Here is a 17,279-nt window from a genome sequence, read left to right on the forward strand (position 1 = left end):
TCGCGGAGAAAGTGACTCGCGTCGCGTGGCGGGACGATAATCGAGCCGATGCATGGAATGATTCTCACGGCTGTGACGGGAATAAATCGTCGAGATGGCGGAGGATATATTTATATAAGCATATGTATCTCACACACGTGTATTTGCAACTGCATGCCTTTTCACATATCCTAAGAGAGGGCGTAGGGCGTTTAGATATATGCGCGTAATAGAAGGGTATTGTGAGTCCCCTTGCCTCCGTAACAGAGAGAGGACAGGAAGAGATCGCTGATTCGAGATGCCCCACTTTCTCGCGATGCAATTAACGTGGCCAGCCGCGGCGATAACTGCATTATACGGGAGAGTGCAGCTATAGGGCTTCCCCCGTCTGGTTTCGCGATTGCATACGCTGATAGGCTGACGTCTCACGAACGATCGTCGATACCAGTGAATAAGAGCAACCGCGCACGATGTTCTCTAGATAGACCCTTGGGGTATCGTGCAATTGCAAATGTTGAAGTACATACTAGTAATAGTCAAAGGAATTAGAGAAGTATTGAAAGAGTGGTGGATTTAGTAAAATTAAAATTGAACTCGCTGTTAAATTAGAGAAATGAGTTTTATTTCTGTTAAGAACGTGGAAGACACGATATACAGGATCCCATCGAATAATATGCTCTAACGGGCACAATGTGATTCCTTGTGTAAAAATAAGAAATTTTTATTCTACATTTTCGATTATTTAGTCCAGTCCGAAATTAGTCATGTTTAATTATAACTTAATAAATTTTCAAATTCGATTTTCTCGAAAACTAAATTGAGAATGTACAAATTTTATTCTATATGTCTTTCTTATTTTTCCACAAGGAATCATGTCGTGCTCGCTTGTACATGTTATTCAGCCGGACCTTGTAGTAAGATATGAAGCGGTAAGTAGAAATGGTGTGTCTGTCATCAGACGCGCGTCCAGCTTTTCTGTCGAAATCAACGCAAACGTATCTGTATTTTTTTACTGTTTTGATCAGTCTCAGTTTATTATGTCTCTAACCTATCTCTTCTATTAAATATAAAATTGAAATAATAAAAATCTACATTAATATGTCAATATAAATGACATAAGAATTAATTTATTTAATAAGTAATCTACTCTATCAACAGATACGTTTAAAAAAATTATTAATAGCATAAATCGAACATTAATCGTGTATGTAAATAATAAAATGGAGGAACTTACAAAAAGTGGAATTGATCAATTTGGCTTCTGAGAAGCTTATTTAACAGACAAACCTCGTATTTTCACACTGAAAAACAAATAGGGTGACGGTAAACCTACCGATGCATATCCTCCATTCCATCGACATTCCTTTCTTTCCCAAGCAAATCATCGCACGTACCAAACAGAATATTCAATTGGTCGAAACGTACAACCTTCGCATACGGTATGCTTGATCACGAGTGGGTTTGATTCGATGAAACGAACCCTTGATGCGGTGGAACCGCTTAGAAAGCATAACTGTGCGGCGTGGCTCGCTGGGTGGTTAATAGTCGGCGTTCCGTGGCGTGCATGATTAGCGAGAAATTATATTTACGAGTGCACGTGGGCGGCTTGGAATAAAGTCGATCACTCGGCCCGCGAGGACTTCCGCGATGATCTTTCCGCGAGGGTGTGACAGGCTTAGTCGAGCTCTCTTATCGATGATTTCCATCGTAGCTCTCGACAGGGTTCGCGTAGAAACCCGAGCGGACCAAGCCAGACGATAAATTATAACGGCGGGACATGGCGCGTGGACGAACCCGCCGCGCGTAACGCAATAGTTCAGGGCGAGAATTGATGGACGAACGAATTTATCGTGCTCGCCTGAAGCGTTCCGCAAACTATTATTTAGGCTCTGTTTCATTTGTTTATGAGCTCATACGTTAAGTATTTAGAGATATTGGAAGTGAACTGCGGATGTTTATGCAGTTTCACATTTTTAAAGACATAAGTTGCAGCAACAGTATCTAAATAGAGATTTGTTTCGGGTATTAAATGTTATAATTTGTATTTTGTCCTTGATATTTTATATGTTTTCAAACATTATGTGCATACTATATATTTTATTGCAATTTTAAATTTTGCATTAATGTGCAAATATATGCAGTATGGTTATATTTATTATCAGAGCAATATTTACTTTTAGTAGCTCTAATGAATAGCACCTCTGGCTTTTTTGTGCATAAACGCGTGATTGTTTATGGCGATTTTTTAGTGGCTGTTAAGGTTGAGTTGAACTCAATGAGATAAAAATTTTTTAAAAATGACAAGAGATAGAAACAGAGAAACGCATGTATATGTATATTATATGTTTTTATTAAATGTAAATGCATGCATATTGTACAAATGTATATTGTATATATGTACTTCATTATATCTTAAAAGCACTTCTCCAAATGTAATCGATTAGAACTTCCGTACTAATAGTCTCATATTATTTTATGTTTCAGGTGAGTTTCAAATACACAAAATATAAAAGTATCCAAAGTTCCAACCAGCTACAACCAAGTGTACTTAAAAAAAAGCATCATATTTACTTAAAAAAGAAACATCTCAGTAAGTAATGCTTTCCTTCATTATATGTAAAAAAGAGTACTCTCTTCAATTCTCTAAAGCATCATACATAGCCCTTTAAAAAAACACTTTCCAATGAAATAGAAATTATTCAATTGCCTCACAGTATATCCAACATTAAAATCAATGTATAACTACTACCTCACGCTATTAAATCAAACGGCCCTTCAGAAGATGGTCAAAGCTTGAAAACGGCCCCCCTCGTTGTACCAAGTCAAAAATCGATTTTCAACGATAGATAAATTCGTTACGAGAGATAAATACACGTGGTGGTTGTCACGTAAATAGCACGATCGTGTACGCAGAGCGTACACCACGCGTCGGTCGTGCAACGCGTCTAAAAACGGCGCTCGATTCACAAAAAGGGCCGACCTAACCGAAGTGGATAGCCCGCGCGGCAAAAGATACGCTCGAACGGATGCGTGGATCATCCAAGAGGAGACTTTCAGCATGATCCAACAAGGCGAAGAAGAAGAAGAAGCGGAGGAGAGCCGACGCAAAGTCTCTCCTCTCTTCCGAAGGAAGAGGGCATCGCCCTGACCGTGACCTAGCCACCGCTCCTCAGGCGAACGCACACACGCACAACATGTTTCTACACACATGTGAGCGGCTACGTAGTCAACCTAGGATACCGAACAACGCGCTTTCCTTCGGATCACCGAACGGGTGTCGTGAAATCTCATTCAATATTAAATCGAATCGTCATCCCGTCGTGTGTCATAACATATCGTTGACCGGCTATTTTATGCAAAAACTAACGCTCGGTAACAACACTCGAGTGTGAAAACACGAATTTATGGTGATCGATCAACAATTTGTTAACATCAGAGTATTTGACGGAATTTTTATACATTTATTTAATTACGTACAAATTGAAAAGGGAAAGGTATGAAGGTCACAGAAGAAAACCATCTAATTTTGGTACAATAGAATTTTTCCCAAGTTTCGAATTTTCTGTCAGAATATACGCGCTAAGCAAAATTTTTTCCCAACAAGCAGAAAATTCTGATAGTTCGAAGCGTTTTATCCCCATCAGTGCATTTGCAGAGGCACGAAGATACTGTACACACATGATCACGCGAATCGTGACGAGGAGCGTGTCTATCGTTGCGTCTCGGCCTCCCCAGGACACGTTATTCGCGTGTATTGCCCATCAGCGTGATTCCGCCGGCAGCGAAATCAAGCCCCGATACCTTTGTCATTTTCCCTTCGAAAGGAGAGAATAATCTCTGATTCGTGATGGACGTTCGCGTTCAATGTACTACGTTGTAGTTTCTTCTAAACGATAGTCGATGATAATCTCAGAAAATGTTCGTACATTGCGAATGTTTTTAAAAAGAATAGGAATTCCTCGACTAGTAGAATGTGTCTGTATATAGACGGACTCGTGTTAGAAACTTATTGTTGGCAAGTGAATAAAAGAAATATTTTATGTTGGAATGATTCGAAAAATTATTATAGAAATTATGTTAGAAAATGATCACGTGTCAAGACGTATTCGAAGTAGAATACGTTCGTATCTGGTCAGACAACGCATAACTCTTATGTGTGCTTTGTTACCGTGCCTACCGTTATTGCTGCATTGTGACAAATCTATACGTATTATCGCGCTGTAGTCAGTCTATAATAACAAACATTATTTCTATTATTAATAGATTTTTATTAAAGTGAAAAATTAACAGAAGAATATTCCTTTCTTCGTCCAAGTCCAACATTCCTTTTTTATCCAACAGAAATTTAAAAAATTAGTAACTAGATAATTAAGAATAATAAACTACAAATTTGTCAAAGCACGGCAGAATCATATAGTGCCATGATTTAGCATATCAAAATTCTCTGCATTCAATAATGCAACTGAAATTTTCTAATACAGTGTCTCGACAATTTAATCAACATAAATTCGCCGGTCCAATTAAATTCATTCGATACATCTTCCCGATTGACTGTCCTGACTGCATTCGTTCCTGGCATACGCCGACCATTTCTGCAATCATTTCGCGAGGATGCAATTCCGGATAGATCGTTTCATTAATTTCGAGAATCATTGGTTTCCTACCGCTTCCACACGCGACTAGCCACCAGCGTGAATTCGAATTTTCTTCGTCGGGTAGATTCGAATATATCTTACAAGAACGCGTATGCTTGCATGCAGGACTCTCCGCAACGCTGGAATCAACTGTGCCTACTGCATGATTTCGTTGCTTTTCAATGCTCGCGTGCAACGCTTAAATTGTAACGAACGAAATAGCGCGGTGCATAAAGAAAGGGAATTGAAACGTATCGGGTACGCATGCAAGAATTTATGGTACATATATCTTTTCATTAAAGCGGTATTCGATGAACCCAAGCACGAGGGCGTAACGCTAAGACAACGATAACTCGCATGAGATACACGTCGTTGCGGACATAGTCACGGTATTGCAAAGATTTTATGGTAACGCCATATTTATGATTCTTCAGTCTTATTGCAGTAACTCTTTGAAAACATTGAAAATTTATTTTTATCGATGCTCCGTCATATATTTTATCTTTTGGTATGAATATGTTTGCGTCCTGTTTTTCTGTTCCGGTGAACGACATGATGAATAATTTTGAAGTAACTCTTTTTTTGTGTGATGTTTATTTATGTAGTCAGAGCAGTATGAAATTAATAGACCGTGTTACGAATTTATTGCTACTGTAGCTTTAATATGTTCACAATCAATAATTTATTGGATATGACATTTATTCCTTTCTCAAGAACTTTTATTTAATTACTATCCGCTTTTCAAAAATACATATCGGTATTAACATGGAGATTTAAATTTACTAATTAAAGAATTTAATTAAAAATAAAAGTAAGCGCTTTGCAATTATCCTTTTCACGAAACACAAATCATGATAGCCATAAATAAAATTCAGCTACGTGAATATTACGCAGGTGAATCTTAAGAGGTTAAACATCCCTTACATTTCACAATAGCCAAGACAGATAAGAGAATATTTTCTCAATTTCTTATCACACAATTCACAGAGAACTTCTCCAACCTTTACCCAATACAAAAGCAGACTTTCATGGACGTACGATACAACCATGATAAAGAAAACGTATCTCGCGATTCGACTCAACAGTTAATAATTTCCAAAGATTCTACCTCCAATAAATTTCATAGCGAAGAGAAAAACAAGCAGGGATGCGAATTGCATCGTTGCCCGGCACTAGCACACGCAATCGATGTAATTCACACTCGATGTAAGTATACGCGTATGGAACGCGCTATGCGGTAGAAAAGTATCTAGCAATGAACACCGGGTACAAATGGACGTCATAACTATTATACGCGCACGATATACCGGGTCTCGAGGCCATATCGAGAGTAACTATCCACTTTCGCTTCGTGAATCTAGAACGTTGGATTCCATCGTTTTACTAATTGAACGTAGATACATCTATTCGTCGATTGAATCTCCAGAAAGTTTTCAGAGATAAATAGTTTCCTTTTGATACACGCGTACATAAGTAACCTAATACTTATAGATGAGAGTGTATTAAGTATGTATATTGGTTTGATTATTCGATTCATTAAGCTGCTTAGTTTGAAAATGAAGATGGATACGATAGCAAACGCATTATGGATAGGGTAAATGGTGGGTTTATTGTTCCATAAATGCGTATACTTATTGCGATGTGAAACTAATAGAAAAGGTAAATGTCACAGTGACATTCTAGTTATAGCACCGGTTTTTATTAAGTTTACTTTCGTTTAATATGGAACTTTCGCTTCAGGAAAGCTATATTATTCTACAAAAAATAGGAAAAATGAAAACTTTAAAACAATTATCTTATTCGGTAATATTGAAAATACAGGATGATTGACCAGCTAGTTAACTCAAAGGAAATGCCGTTGCAGCAATAACGCTGTGTCAGTACATGCAAAATCTATCATCAGAAGTGTGTACGAAAAGAAAAACGAGCGTATGTGGTCCGCGTTTGGTGGCACTGTTTTTCAGTTAATTAACAGGAGAATTACTCTATTAATTCTCGGAAGGCGATGGCTGGATTATCTTTTATCTAAACGCTTTCTGGACTATGTTTATTGGACTATGAATATTTTCTGAAGTAATGTCGCTATTACATTTAAGAAATTTCGTTCTACTTCCAAAAGTTTCCAAGTGACATAATTCAATAGAAATTTAAATAGCACATAAACGGAAGCTGAGGCGGTGATGAAAGGAATAATAAAGTTAAGGGCCACGATAAAATGGAGCAATGCAACGGTCAAGAGAAATGTATTACGAAATGAAAATTAATTTTTGTAATGTTACGAACGATTTAACGAGTTCCAAAGCTCTACTTAAATTCGACGACGTGCACGAATTGCATGGCCGTGTCATGGCCATAAAATGCTATGAGGTAGATTAATAAAAGACCCAGTTGAGCCCGTGAATTGTGCTAACATAAAGTCACCGTTTTATGTACCATAAAATGTTACGGCACTTCTTCCAGGGGCGCGTTTGCACGCCTGCCTGACAAAAAAAAAAAAACAAAAAAAGAAAGGAGAACGAAAATGAAAAGGGGAGCAACGCATAAAGACATGCTTGTAGCTTGCTTGTAACATTGATCAAATTACGCGGTAGTTTCTAAATTATGAAAAGTTGTCTTCAAATTGGATAAAATATCTAGCTGGTAAAAAATTACTGTACACTTATTAGTATTACAGATAAGTTCTGCTACTGTAGATAATTCTTTGTTATTGACTATTGAATAACTTTATATACTTTTTGGTATTCATCGAATAATATTTTGTTCCCGCATGGAACACCTTCGTTATATAATGGTACTTACAATTTCATGCATATAATTAAAAAATTTTCTTAGAATTGATAGAGAAATTTTCTTGCATCAAAAATAAAAATTAATTTATCCTAATAGTTGTGGAAAATCATTCAAAGCATAAAGTTTTTTCCATAAAGTAGAAAAAGTGAAAAGAAAGTAGACTTTGTCAAATTAAATTACTCTACAACACGTCAAACAAACACTTAATTTCTTTCACAAAGAAACTCAAACAACCCGTCCAATTTATAAGTAAATAATAATAGGCCACTGAACAAGATACTTCGCATTGCGGAATACAAGTTAAATTGATATTTTCGGAGGATATGATTGTAAAACAGAGCGCGTGAGTCTTTCGTCGAGACATAAAGAGATCTCATTTCAACATTAGAGAAACTGGGATAGGGTGAGATAAAATAAAAACATGGCAGATGGTTTCAGATGAAAAAAGATTAAATTCATTTAGAGTCAACTTTGACTTGGGAACTCGTAAGATCTCGAAAATACGAGGTTATTTTGGCGAATTAGAGAATTTATCGTGTGATTCGTCCAATTTTTCGCGCCAATGAAACCACAGCTGCGATCGTCTCAATATATTTTCAGATCTAACACGTCTGCGACCTCGTGTTCATTTTACACACTCACCCTTTTTCGGTCTTTATAGAACTTTGTCTCTCGCAGGGAGGATGTGAGACATCATGACGTTTCGGCGTCGTCGTTATAATGCACGATTTTCGAAATTATATCTTCAATCTATTGTAGAGCTAATTCGAGTAGGTATGTGTAAATATTCTCATTAGAGGGGGCACAAAAGCTTGGACGTTCCTCGGAGCGTAACGAGTTCAAACAGAAAGAGAGAGAGAGACAGACAGACAGTCAGAGACAGAGACAGACAGACAGACAGCCAGAGAGAGACAGATTTTCCAGATCGGTGACGTTCATTATTTTGATTTCTTGTTGTTTCTTAACTTCGCTCATGGCTATGGCCTACATCGTTCAGTGTTCTTTATTTAAAGATGGTTACGGAGCGAACTCTATATCACAATTTCATGAATATCTAACCAGCATTGTATTATGTTGGTTAACTTCAGGTACTTCGCAAAGATAACATTTTTAATTTGTCCACAATTGTTTGTTTTATGACAACCGTAATAAAAGATCATATTCTTCTTATTGTTTTTTATTATAAAATAATTCGATCGTTCTACTGGCAGATGAAGCAAAAATTACATGTCAAGTGGTTAAAAGCAATTTTTCAGCTTCGTGTCGTCAAAAGATCAAGCGTCTAAAGTGCTACATAAATCGACATGAAGTGCATTTTACGATGGTAGAGTACCTCGACAAAAAAGTAGAGAAAAATCAAATGGAAGCTCGTTGCTCGTTTTTCTTGTCTTTCCGCGTCGTCTACGAATACCCCTAAACCCCATAGATTTCTTTCTCTCTTTCTCTCTCTTTCTTCTTCTTGCTCTTCGTTTCTCCTTGGATTCGTGGCGTATCTTAATGCACAGTACGTGTGCAATATGGCAATGTCGGCCCGTATATCGAGGGTTCATCGTGGGGCCGAAGGGGTCACGACCCAATCGCCAGAAATTCCTTTATCTTCATTCCTGCGTTTTTATTACACCCTTGCCGCCATCTCGGTACGTCGTCCGTTCGATGAACCTTAATTGCGACCTGCGATCGTCTTTGTTGCGTCGGGATCCTCTTTGGAAACGATCACGAACCCCTTTCAGGCGTGAACGATCGTGTCACGAACGGAACCGTAGTGAAAAATTTGAATTTCCAAAAAGAATTCAACGCGACTAAGTTGCGCATCGCCAAATTTAAAAAATATTTATTGACGGTTTTGGTTATCCTAAAAAATATCCAAATGTGTTTTTATCGTTGTTTTATTCATATTGAGCGATAAATATATTTTTGTACTTCGCTGGCTTGAACTTTTTTGAGAAAAGTATCTCATTAGATTTATATAGGCGATAGTTTTTATAGGATTTTGTGGTTTTCTTTAAAATGTTTTTATGTTTAGAATATCATGATATATTACAATTGAGAGATTGTTCTTTTTATCATTATTCTATGCTGTTATTGGAATTTTGTAACCATATTTTATGACTCTATTAATTTTATGAATGACTTTATTTTCTCCGCTGATATTTCCACATTAAGTTATTTCCGTTATTAATTACCATCTTTTGAATAACACACCTTAATTTGAATGCAGACTTTCGCATTCACTTTTTGTAATCATTCTTTCCAAGTATGACACTTTAATAACAGGATACGTGTGTATATATACATATATAATATGAATCGAAAAATGCTTCTTTCAAAAAAAAAAAAATTTCATAATCTACTATTAACTGACGTTTAATGAAACATTTGAAGACGTATATCAATTTTTACATCAAAATAAAGTGTAATCTCCATTTACAGTTTAACTTTTTCTCCTATTGCTATTTGCGTACCTTTTTGTGCTTGAGGTTTCCTCAATTTTCAGTTTCCTGCCAGAGAAACGTAATGACGTTTCAATCTTGCCCTTCCAATCTTACCCGATTGAATTCCATGAATTCGAAATGGATTTCCTTGCCACGAGGCTTCATAATCGCCTATCGGCCATTTAATCTACTTGGGACGCGGTGATGAATTCGTAATGCAAAAAGGTTCCCACAGGAATTAAATGGACGAAGCCAGAGCGGAGTATCGAGATTCTTGCGATTAGGAACGCGGAACGATACTGAGATTGAAAGACAGCGGAACGATAACTCGACTACCGTTAAAACAACGCGTGGTTTACGTTATCCTCATCAAATTGAAGGAATACTGTTACTTTGCTGCAATTGGATGAATTAAAACACACTCAGAGCGCGAAGGTGTTACTCGTTAAGATATACTAGATTTTATTCCTTTTTTATTGGTAATTATTAAAATTTACGATTGACTTTTACTAGGTTATTTATTACACGAATGCTACACGAGAAAAATATTATATGACAAGTCTATTTTTGTTAATTTTACGTCACTTGGTAATAAAAAAAAGGAATTTTAATACAAAATGATTGCAGATTTCCTATTGGAGAAATTAAGTGGAAAGGATATACGAATGTACTTTTTCCTAAATATAAGATAGAAGATAAGTACAGAAAATAATAGGTAAAATGTTTGTATTATTTTGCCATTCATACCACTTTTCTTCTGACAATGAGCCTTTCAAATATAACAGATGAGTAAATTATTAAAGAAATTACATAAAATTAATCACATATAAAGGCTGCTAAAATACTATAAATTGAGGCACGTATTACTCGCAAGAAGCAGTAATGATACTCTTAAATTTTTATAAGTTTCAGTAATTTTTCATCTAATAAGAGTGATAGAAAGGATGAACGATTACCCGTCAAGCGAAACGCAAACACAAAACATTTAATTATTTGTCTCGTATATAAAATTATATAAACTGTTTCAAATCTAATTTCGTATAACGTGTGACGTAAAAGAGGTAGAAAAACGAGCAATCATTAAAATTCGATACGTAACATCCTCCCAAGTCGGTTTTTATATCTCTTTCATTTATTGCGTTCAGCGACTGTGACTCGACACGCACGCCTCGTTATCTCAATGGAAATTACATTTATTCCTCAACAGGCGTGAAACGCTGCTTTCCGTGGATTTACAGTTAGATGGTTGGTCATTAGATTGTAGGAATTCTCGGTGGTCACCGATGTTTGTTGAAATTGACGACTACACAACTCCTAGAAGGGAACTAAAAGCATCGAAAGTGATCGAACGATCGAACAATGTGTTCTTGCGTTTCAACGATTTATCACTTGTTTGCTTTGGCTTGTAAAGCGATTTGTTACTTGTAAACGTACACAGTCAATACAACGCTTTAGATATTTTACTATTACAACGTAGAAGAATTGTGATGCGTGTTAAATTAATATTAGATTGTTACTTTGTTTATTGTGTGTAAAATTTAAATTTTAAGACACGTATTTGTACACAAGAAAATTAATGATGAGAAAAAATTCCTTGAGATATCAATTATATAAATTCAATGAATTTTAATACAACGATTCGACTTTCAAGTAAACGATAGTCTCTTAAGGAGGATCTATTGATCGTGAGTCCTACGTGATTGTATCGCGTACAACTAACGACGAGTTTGCACTGGTACAAATAACGATGGTACGATTAGATAGATGATCGTAGGTGTAATTAAGGTTAGCTACGTGGCAATTAGAGAAGATCGCGATTGTGCTCATACCGGTGCTGCTTTGCTCGCCTCAAAACGATCGTTTATTCGTCCTGTCCTGTGACAGTTCGTGAAATTAATAACGCTCTTTAATGATTGTACAAGATATATAAAAATGATAGACAGCTAGAGATATCGTTTGTTTTCCTTTCTCCAGCGATCTTAACTCGTGAGTCTTCCTGAAGGGGATGATAAATCGGCGAAGAGGTGGAATGCAGGAAGGGAAAACCTTATGGTTATATAATTGTTTACGTAACGAGAGCATAAGTAATATATTATCAATTGGATGCCATGTTTCATGAATGTCTATTTTCACATTACCTAAACACATACATTTCTGTATTTCACATTATTTAAAGCCTTGACATCTTGCAAAAATTGCACGAATTCATTTGACAATTAAAAATGCGAAAAATGTAAATTGGTATTTAAATATGAAATTAGTTGATATTCGATTCTCTCTATAGATGTCTAGAAAAATGGCAGTTTTTCCCAGGCAGCGTTACCAGAATAGATCGTGGCACAACGTGAGTTCGCGTGCATTGAACTGCGATTTAAAGCGGCCCGGTGCAAAGTACGGGCAAAACGGTATAAATCGCCACGATAGCTTTCATGTTTAGGCATGAGTTAAGATTCTTGTCCCCTTCCCTTTCATCTTCTTAACGCCACACTTCTTCTATCCTCCCTCGTGATATCGCCCGTGCACCGCCATTAATATCGAAACGCTAAACGCAAATCTGCGTAATCTTCTTAGTTGCTATTCACCACCACGACATTAACACCTCGTCGAGCTCTAACGAATATTCGCCAAGTCGTGTTCACGACCTCGAACCCCTTAATTCCATATTTTTGCCATATTTCTCTATCATCTTCGTCGTTTTAAAATCATGTGGGGTTCGATATGACGCCATTGAATCCCTTGTGAGATTAGCAGAAATGATAACAACGAGAAATGTGCAGTCGCCGATCGATAAATTTCACAAAATTAGAATAGTGGCGATAAAATTACGTTCTAAAATGTTATTATTTGTAACTCTAAATATTAGACTTGTTTATAAAAAAGAGAATTTTGATAATAGGTTGATATGATATAATATGTAATATAATATAATATGATATAATATGATATAATAGGTAATTGGTTAGATGTAGCGTATCATGTTTCTTTCTCGCGGTCTTGTTTAATAATTACAATATTATATAACATAAAATAATTACACGATGTATTCTATTATGGCAAATTTTGACGATAATATCTGCATTTTTCGGAAGAATCATATTTATTATGGACACCAGAAACGAATTAGTTCCACTCACAACTATATTTCGACAATTTATAACTATACTTTATTAAAAATATACAAATATTTATAACTAACAAATTTTCAACATACTCGCTGACTTGTAATTGCAATGCTTTGTTATACCACAGGATAGTTTTTAGGTATGTTTTATCTCGGAAGTATAATTGAACTAATACTTTGAATTTGACTTATCGATCTAAAGATCTAAATAGTTTGTCACGAGGCAATATTCAAGACAATGGTGATACGTTGAAAATAATCTTATCATAACACAATCTTTGAGAATAATAATCTTGTTAGTATAATATTACATTGTCGAACGGTTGAGGCGCCGGTCAGTTGGTATAATAGAAATTACCATGTATTTGTGTTGCCATGTATTGTCTATGTTGGTCTACTTAAAATATCGAGGTTGCTTTCTGCCATGGAGAAAGATTAATGATTATTTGGACGATTTGTTTTATGGCAGTCGAGTGAGAATTTTCGTACGATTGCGCGTTTTCACGTAGAATGAAACGCTCAATCTGATAGCCGCGATTTCGTTTGCTCGTTGGCGCGTGGAGAACATTTTTCAAAAGAAGTAGTAGGAAATGTCAGGCGACGGGAAGGTAATCGGGTTAAGGAAATTTCTAGTATATGCTTGTTATTAAAGAATATGGTTTCTCCGCGGCTATCGGGATCAAGGTAATTCTGGACTTTGCTGACTCTAACTAATTTAGCAGGTACCTAAGCGTGAGCGTTCTTGCGTTGATTTTTATTTTTATTTTTTTAAATTTTCGTTGTATTCTCTGTCCAAAGACCTGCAGTGACTTCATTTCTCCGTGCTTAACAATAAAAAAAAATAATGGGAGTATATATTTCAAAATTATTTTAGGAGATTCTACTAAAACTTTCATTGCCACGGTGAACGTAATTGGCCGACACAGAACTATGTAAGAAAGTGTAATAATAAAAAAACTATAGAATATAACGTATTTACATATTTCATAAAATTCGATACTATAAATTTGTATGTTCATTGTTCATATTTTAAAATGTAGAATCCTCTTAAAACGAATGAAAACCCCCAAATATGCTATCGATATACGTATCTAGTACTTGAATTTTAAGCTAAATTGAAATATCATCCAACAGAATAAACAAAAATATATAATTAAAGATTAAAAATTTCTCAACTTATATATAAGCAATGCTTTCACAAAATGTTATGAAATAGAGAAATATTTCATAAACGTGATTTTAAAATCGCAAAACAGTATCTAAAGGAATCGATTGGACTGTAGATACCAAAATATGATATATGTATTATTGTATATGTATATTGTGTATGTATGGCCACGTCACTTTTGCAGTCCGTAGGTAGATATACAGTTGCATTGACCCGATGTCAGGCTCCGTACGATCGGCGCGAAAACGTTGCAAGAACGGTCACAGTTATACGAGTGGACGCGGAACGCTTTTCCGTGACTCGTTTACGAGCACGTTGTACCTGACATTCCGACCGTACGCTCGCGGAAGAACGTGTTCTCGGACGAGTCATTCCTCAGGAATCCCTTGGAGGCAAGTAAAACCGGCCTTGGACCTCCTTGAGGTCTCTTGTGTCAATATGCTGCGCCTATCAGGCCTCCCCTCTTTGACATGCAGATCAGCCCTGTTACAAGAAACAAACGTGCCTGGCTTTCACAAAGCGAGAACGCGACACTGATGTTATAGGGTGTCTTACCGCTTACTACTTAACTATTCCACTGTTTCAATCCAAGTACACGAATAATCTCAAAATTTATAATTTTCTTTATCTTCCTCCTTGTAATCTCTATATTTCTGGTACTGTTTGACAAAATTAATCTTTTGTGGTCGACATATTCTTCTGGCTGTATATTTACAGTATACAGTATACAGTATATTTACAGTTTAAAGACAAATTTCGAATGCCGCCACTGTGGTAATATCCGATCGAAGGATATTAGGATTTATATTATATTAGGATATTAATATTAATAATAATATTAATAATATTATTAATATTATATATTATTATATTATTATATATTATATATTATTATATTATATTAATATTAATAATATTAATAGGATATTATATATTAATATTAGGATATTATTATAAGGATGAAAGGATCACTAATTTTCTAATTATTTTCTAATTTCGATTTTTTAATTTCTGTAACTTAGTGGAAAAATAATATATATATATCATTTATTATTATTGAACCTTCCATGAATGTATCAGGTACAAAAGTTTGAAAGTTGCCTTGAATTATTCAACTATGGAAAAACTGCATTTCTAACGTAATTTTTATCTTCTTTTGTATTTGTCGTTGAAGAATATATTTTTCGCTATTTGTATTAAACGCTACGTGCGGTTGATTAAGCGATCGAAAATTTTAAAACTGCGTGACAATACTTGAATGATGCTCGGTTGGTCGTGTGAATCGCGTGACTAATAATATCGAGTAATTGGAATCGTGATTTATTAAATTACACAGTTAATTGAGAAACTTCCTCGTAAATTTATAGGGAGTCTGAAATTTCTAACAGACTTTCTTTTCCTAAGGAATATGGAGGATGTTATGGTTTAATCGATAAATTTGTCTTAATCGGTATATCTTGGAAAGTTCATTGAGCTGAAAGAATACAATGATTGTCTAGTTACTGAAGGAGGCCAAGGAGATTCTTAGAATTAATTTTTAAGGACACTGTAATAGGGTGAAAGTTGCTTCTAAGATATGTGACATATCTAGACGTTAATTACTTGCAATTATAAGTAAATGTGAATTGGCAAATTAGTACCAGTATCGCGATTGTTTAATTTTTTCTTTCAAGTATCCATGACACATCTGCCTATAGAGTGAAATAAGAATCATTTGTAAGCAATTTTAATGTGTTGTAATTCTTGAAAGAACCTAATAACGACTACTTTACACATTTGACACGGTTAAATTTTATGTTTTAATAATATTGCGTGTATTCATGTTTATATACATTCGGTACATTTTACATACTTGTATTTGCCATAAATATAATCATTCACAGTTTAACAATTATAAAATTTAAAAAATCGGAGTGCGTAATTTTGACAGACTTGATAATTCCAGTGATAAACATGTATCGTTAAATAAACCATGCTTCTTATCTTCGGCTACAAAAATTCTACGTCTATCAGATAAGACCATAACCGTAAAACGCAAACCATAAACTCGTCACAAATTCAGGATGTACGATCTATTTTATTCTACTCCTTCCTTCGCAGTAATTGTTAAACTATTTCAACAAAATCTCATCAGTGAGAACATCATTGGCGGAAATCGATTCTGAGACAGCAGCACACGCAGGAAATATAAATTTCGGAAAGCGTTGCGCGGAACACAAGCGCATCCAATTAACACCATGGAACTGGCGCAAAGATAAACTCTACTGATCACACGAAGATGTTCGGTGTCGATAATATCTTTGCACGGAGCTGAGATTTACGACGATATCAAGTTGTACATGTTCTCATTCCTTGGCGAAATGCACCCGGCTATATCGATACATCCTGATTTCCGACGACGTTCCCAACGCCTATGATCGTTCTCCTCGATTTTGCCAGCGGATACAGAGCGTGTCGTCACCATCATCGTGGTTAGAATTGTCGCCAATTTTCAAACTCCTTTCGACAGTTACGAATATTATTATTTGGTACTGGAAGATCTTTGACTGAACGGCACAGGGGAAAAGTACGATAAGTGTGAATATTTGCAATTTTCAAATGTTCAAATCAATGAATTTCGTGAAAGAAGATAATTGAGTAATCAGTATTTTGGATATAAATATTGTTCAAGAGGGACCCCGTGATCAAAATTAATAAAAATGGCTTGTATTATTGAAATCCTATAATGTACATTTTATAGTAATATATATTTATATAATAAATTTAGAAAGAAGTTATTGCGTACTTTTAAGTAAAAAAGAAATAATATTCTGGAAAAGCCATCCATAAACTTGGTGCACTGCTTCGTCTAAAAATACTCCAGCATGGATTATGAAGTCTATTAACGATCTGTGAGAAGATAAATCGATTTCTCATAGTGATTTCGCATTTTTAATGCTTTCTTTTTGTTCGTAAATTTCCTCAGTTTGAAACCGAAAGTGATTAGACCGACGTTTCCACTTCCGGATGTTTATCGTTTGAACCTTGTGATACTCTGTCTCGTTTTCGTCGTGGAACACAAAAGGATTTATTCTCTGTTAACATTGAATTTTATGGTACAGTTGCTACGCCATACCGAGAAACTTTTACGGGCAACGGAATCATCCATGCATTCA

At 35.5% G+C, this 17,279-nt stretch overlaps 1 protein-coding gene across 5 annotated transcripts in view; it reads left to right on the forward strand.

Moving 5' to 3' along the window:
- Smash (smallish) overlaps window positions 1–17,279 on the forward strand; it is a 156,456-nt gene that overhangs the window by 114,677 nt on the left and 24,500 nt on the right. The window contains exon 2 of one of the 5 annotated variants that reach the window (XM_072005869.1): window positions 2,464–2,569. The exons of the other annotated variants lie outside the window; for them this stretch is intronic. The gene's annotated coding sequence lies outside the window, so the exon portion shown is untranslated. The remainder of the gene's footprint in view (window positions 1–2,463; window positions 2,570–17,279) is intronic. 5 annotated transcript variants of the gene reach the window in all.

The sequence above is a fragment of the Bombus fervidus genome, chromosome 6 (genome assembly GCF_041682495.2).
Source record: "Bombus fervidus isolate BK054 chromosome 6, iyBomFerv1, whole genome shotgun sequence".
NCBI lineage: Eukaryota > Metazoa > Arthropoda > Insecta > Hymenoptera > Apidae > Bombus > Bombus fervidus.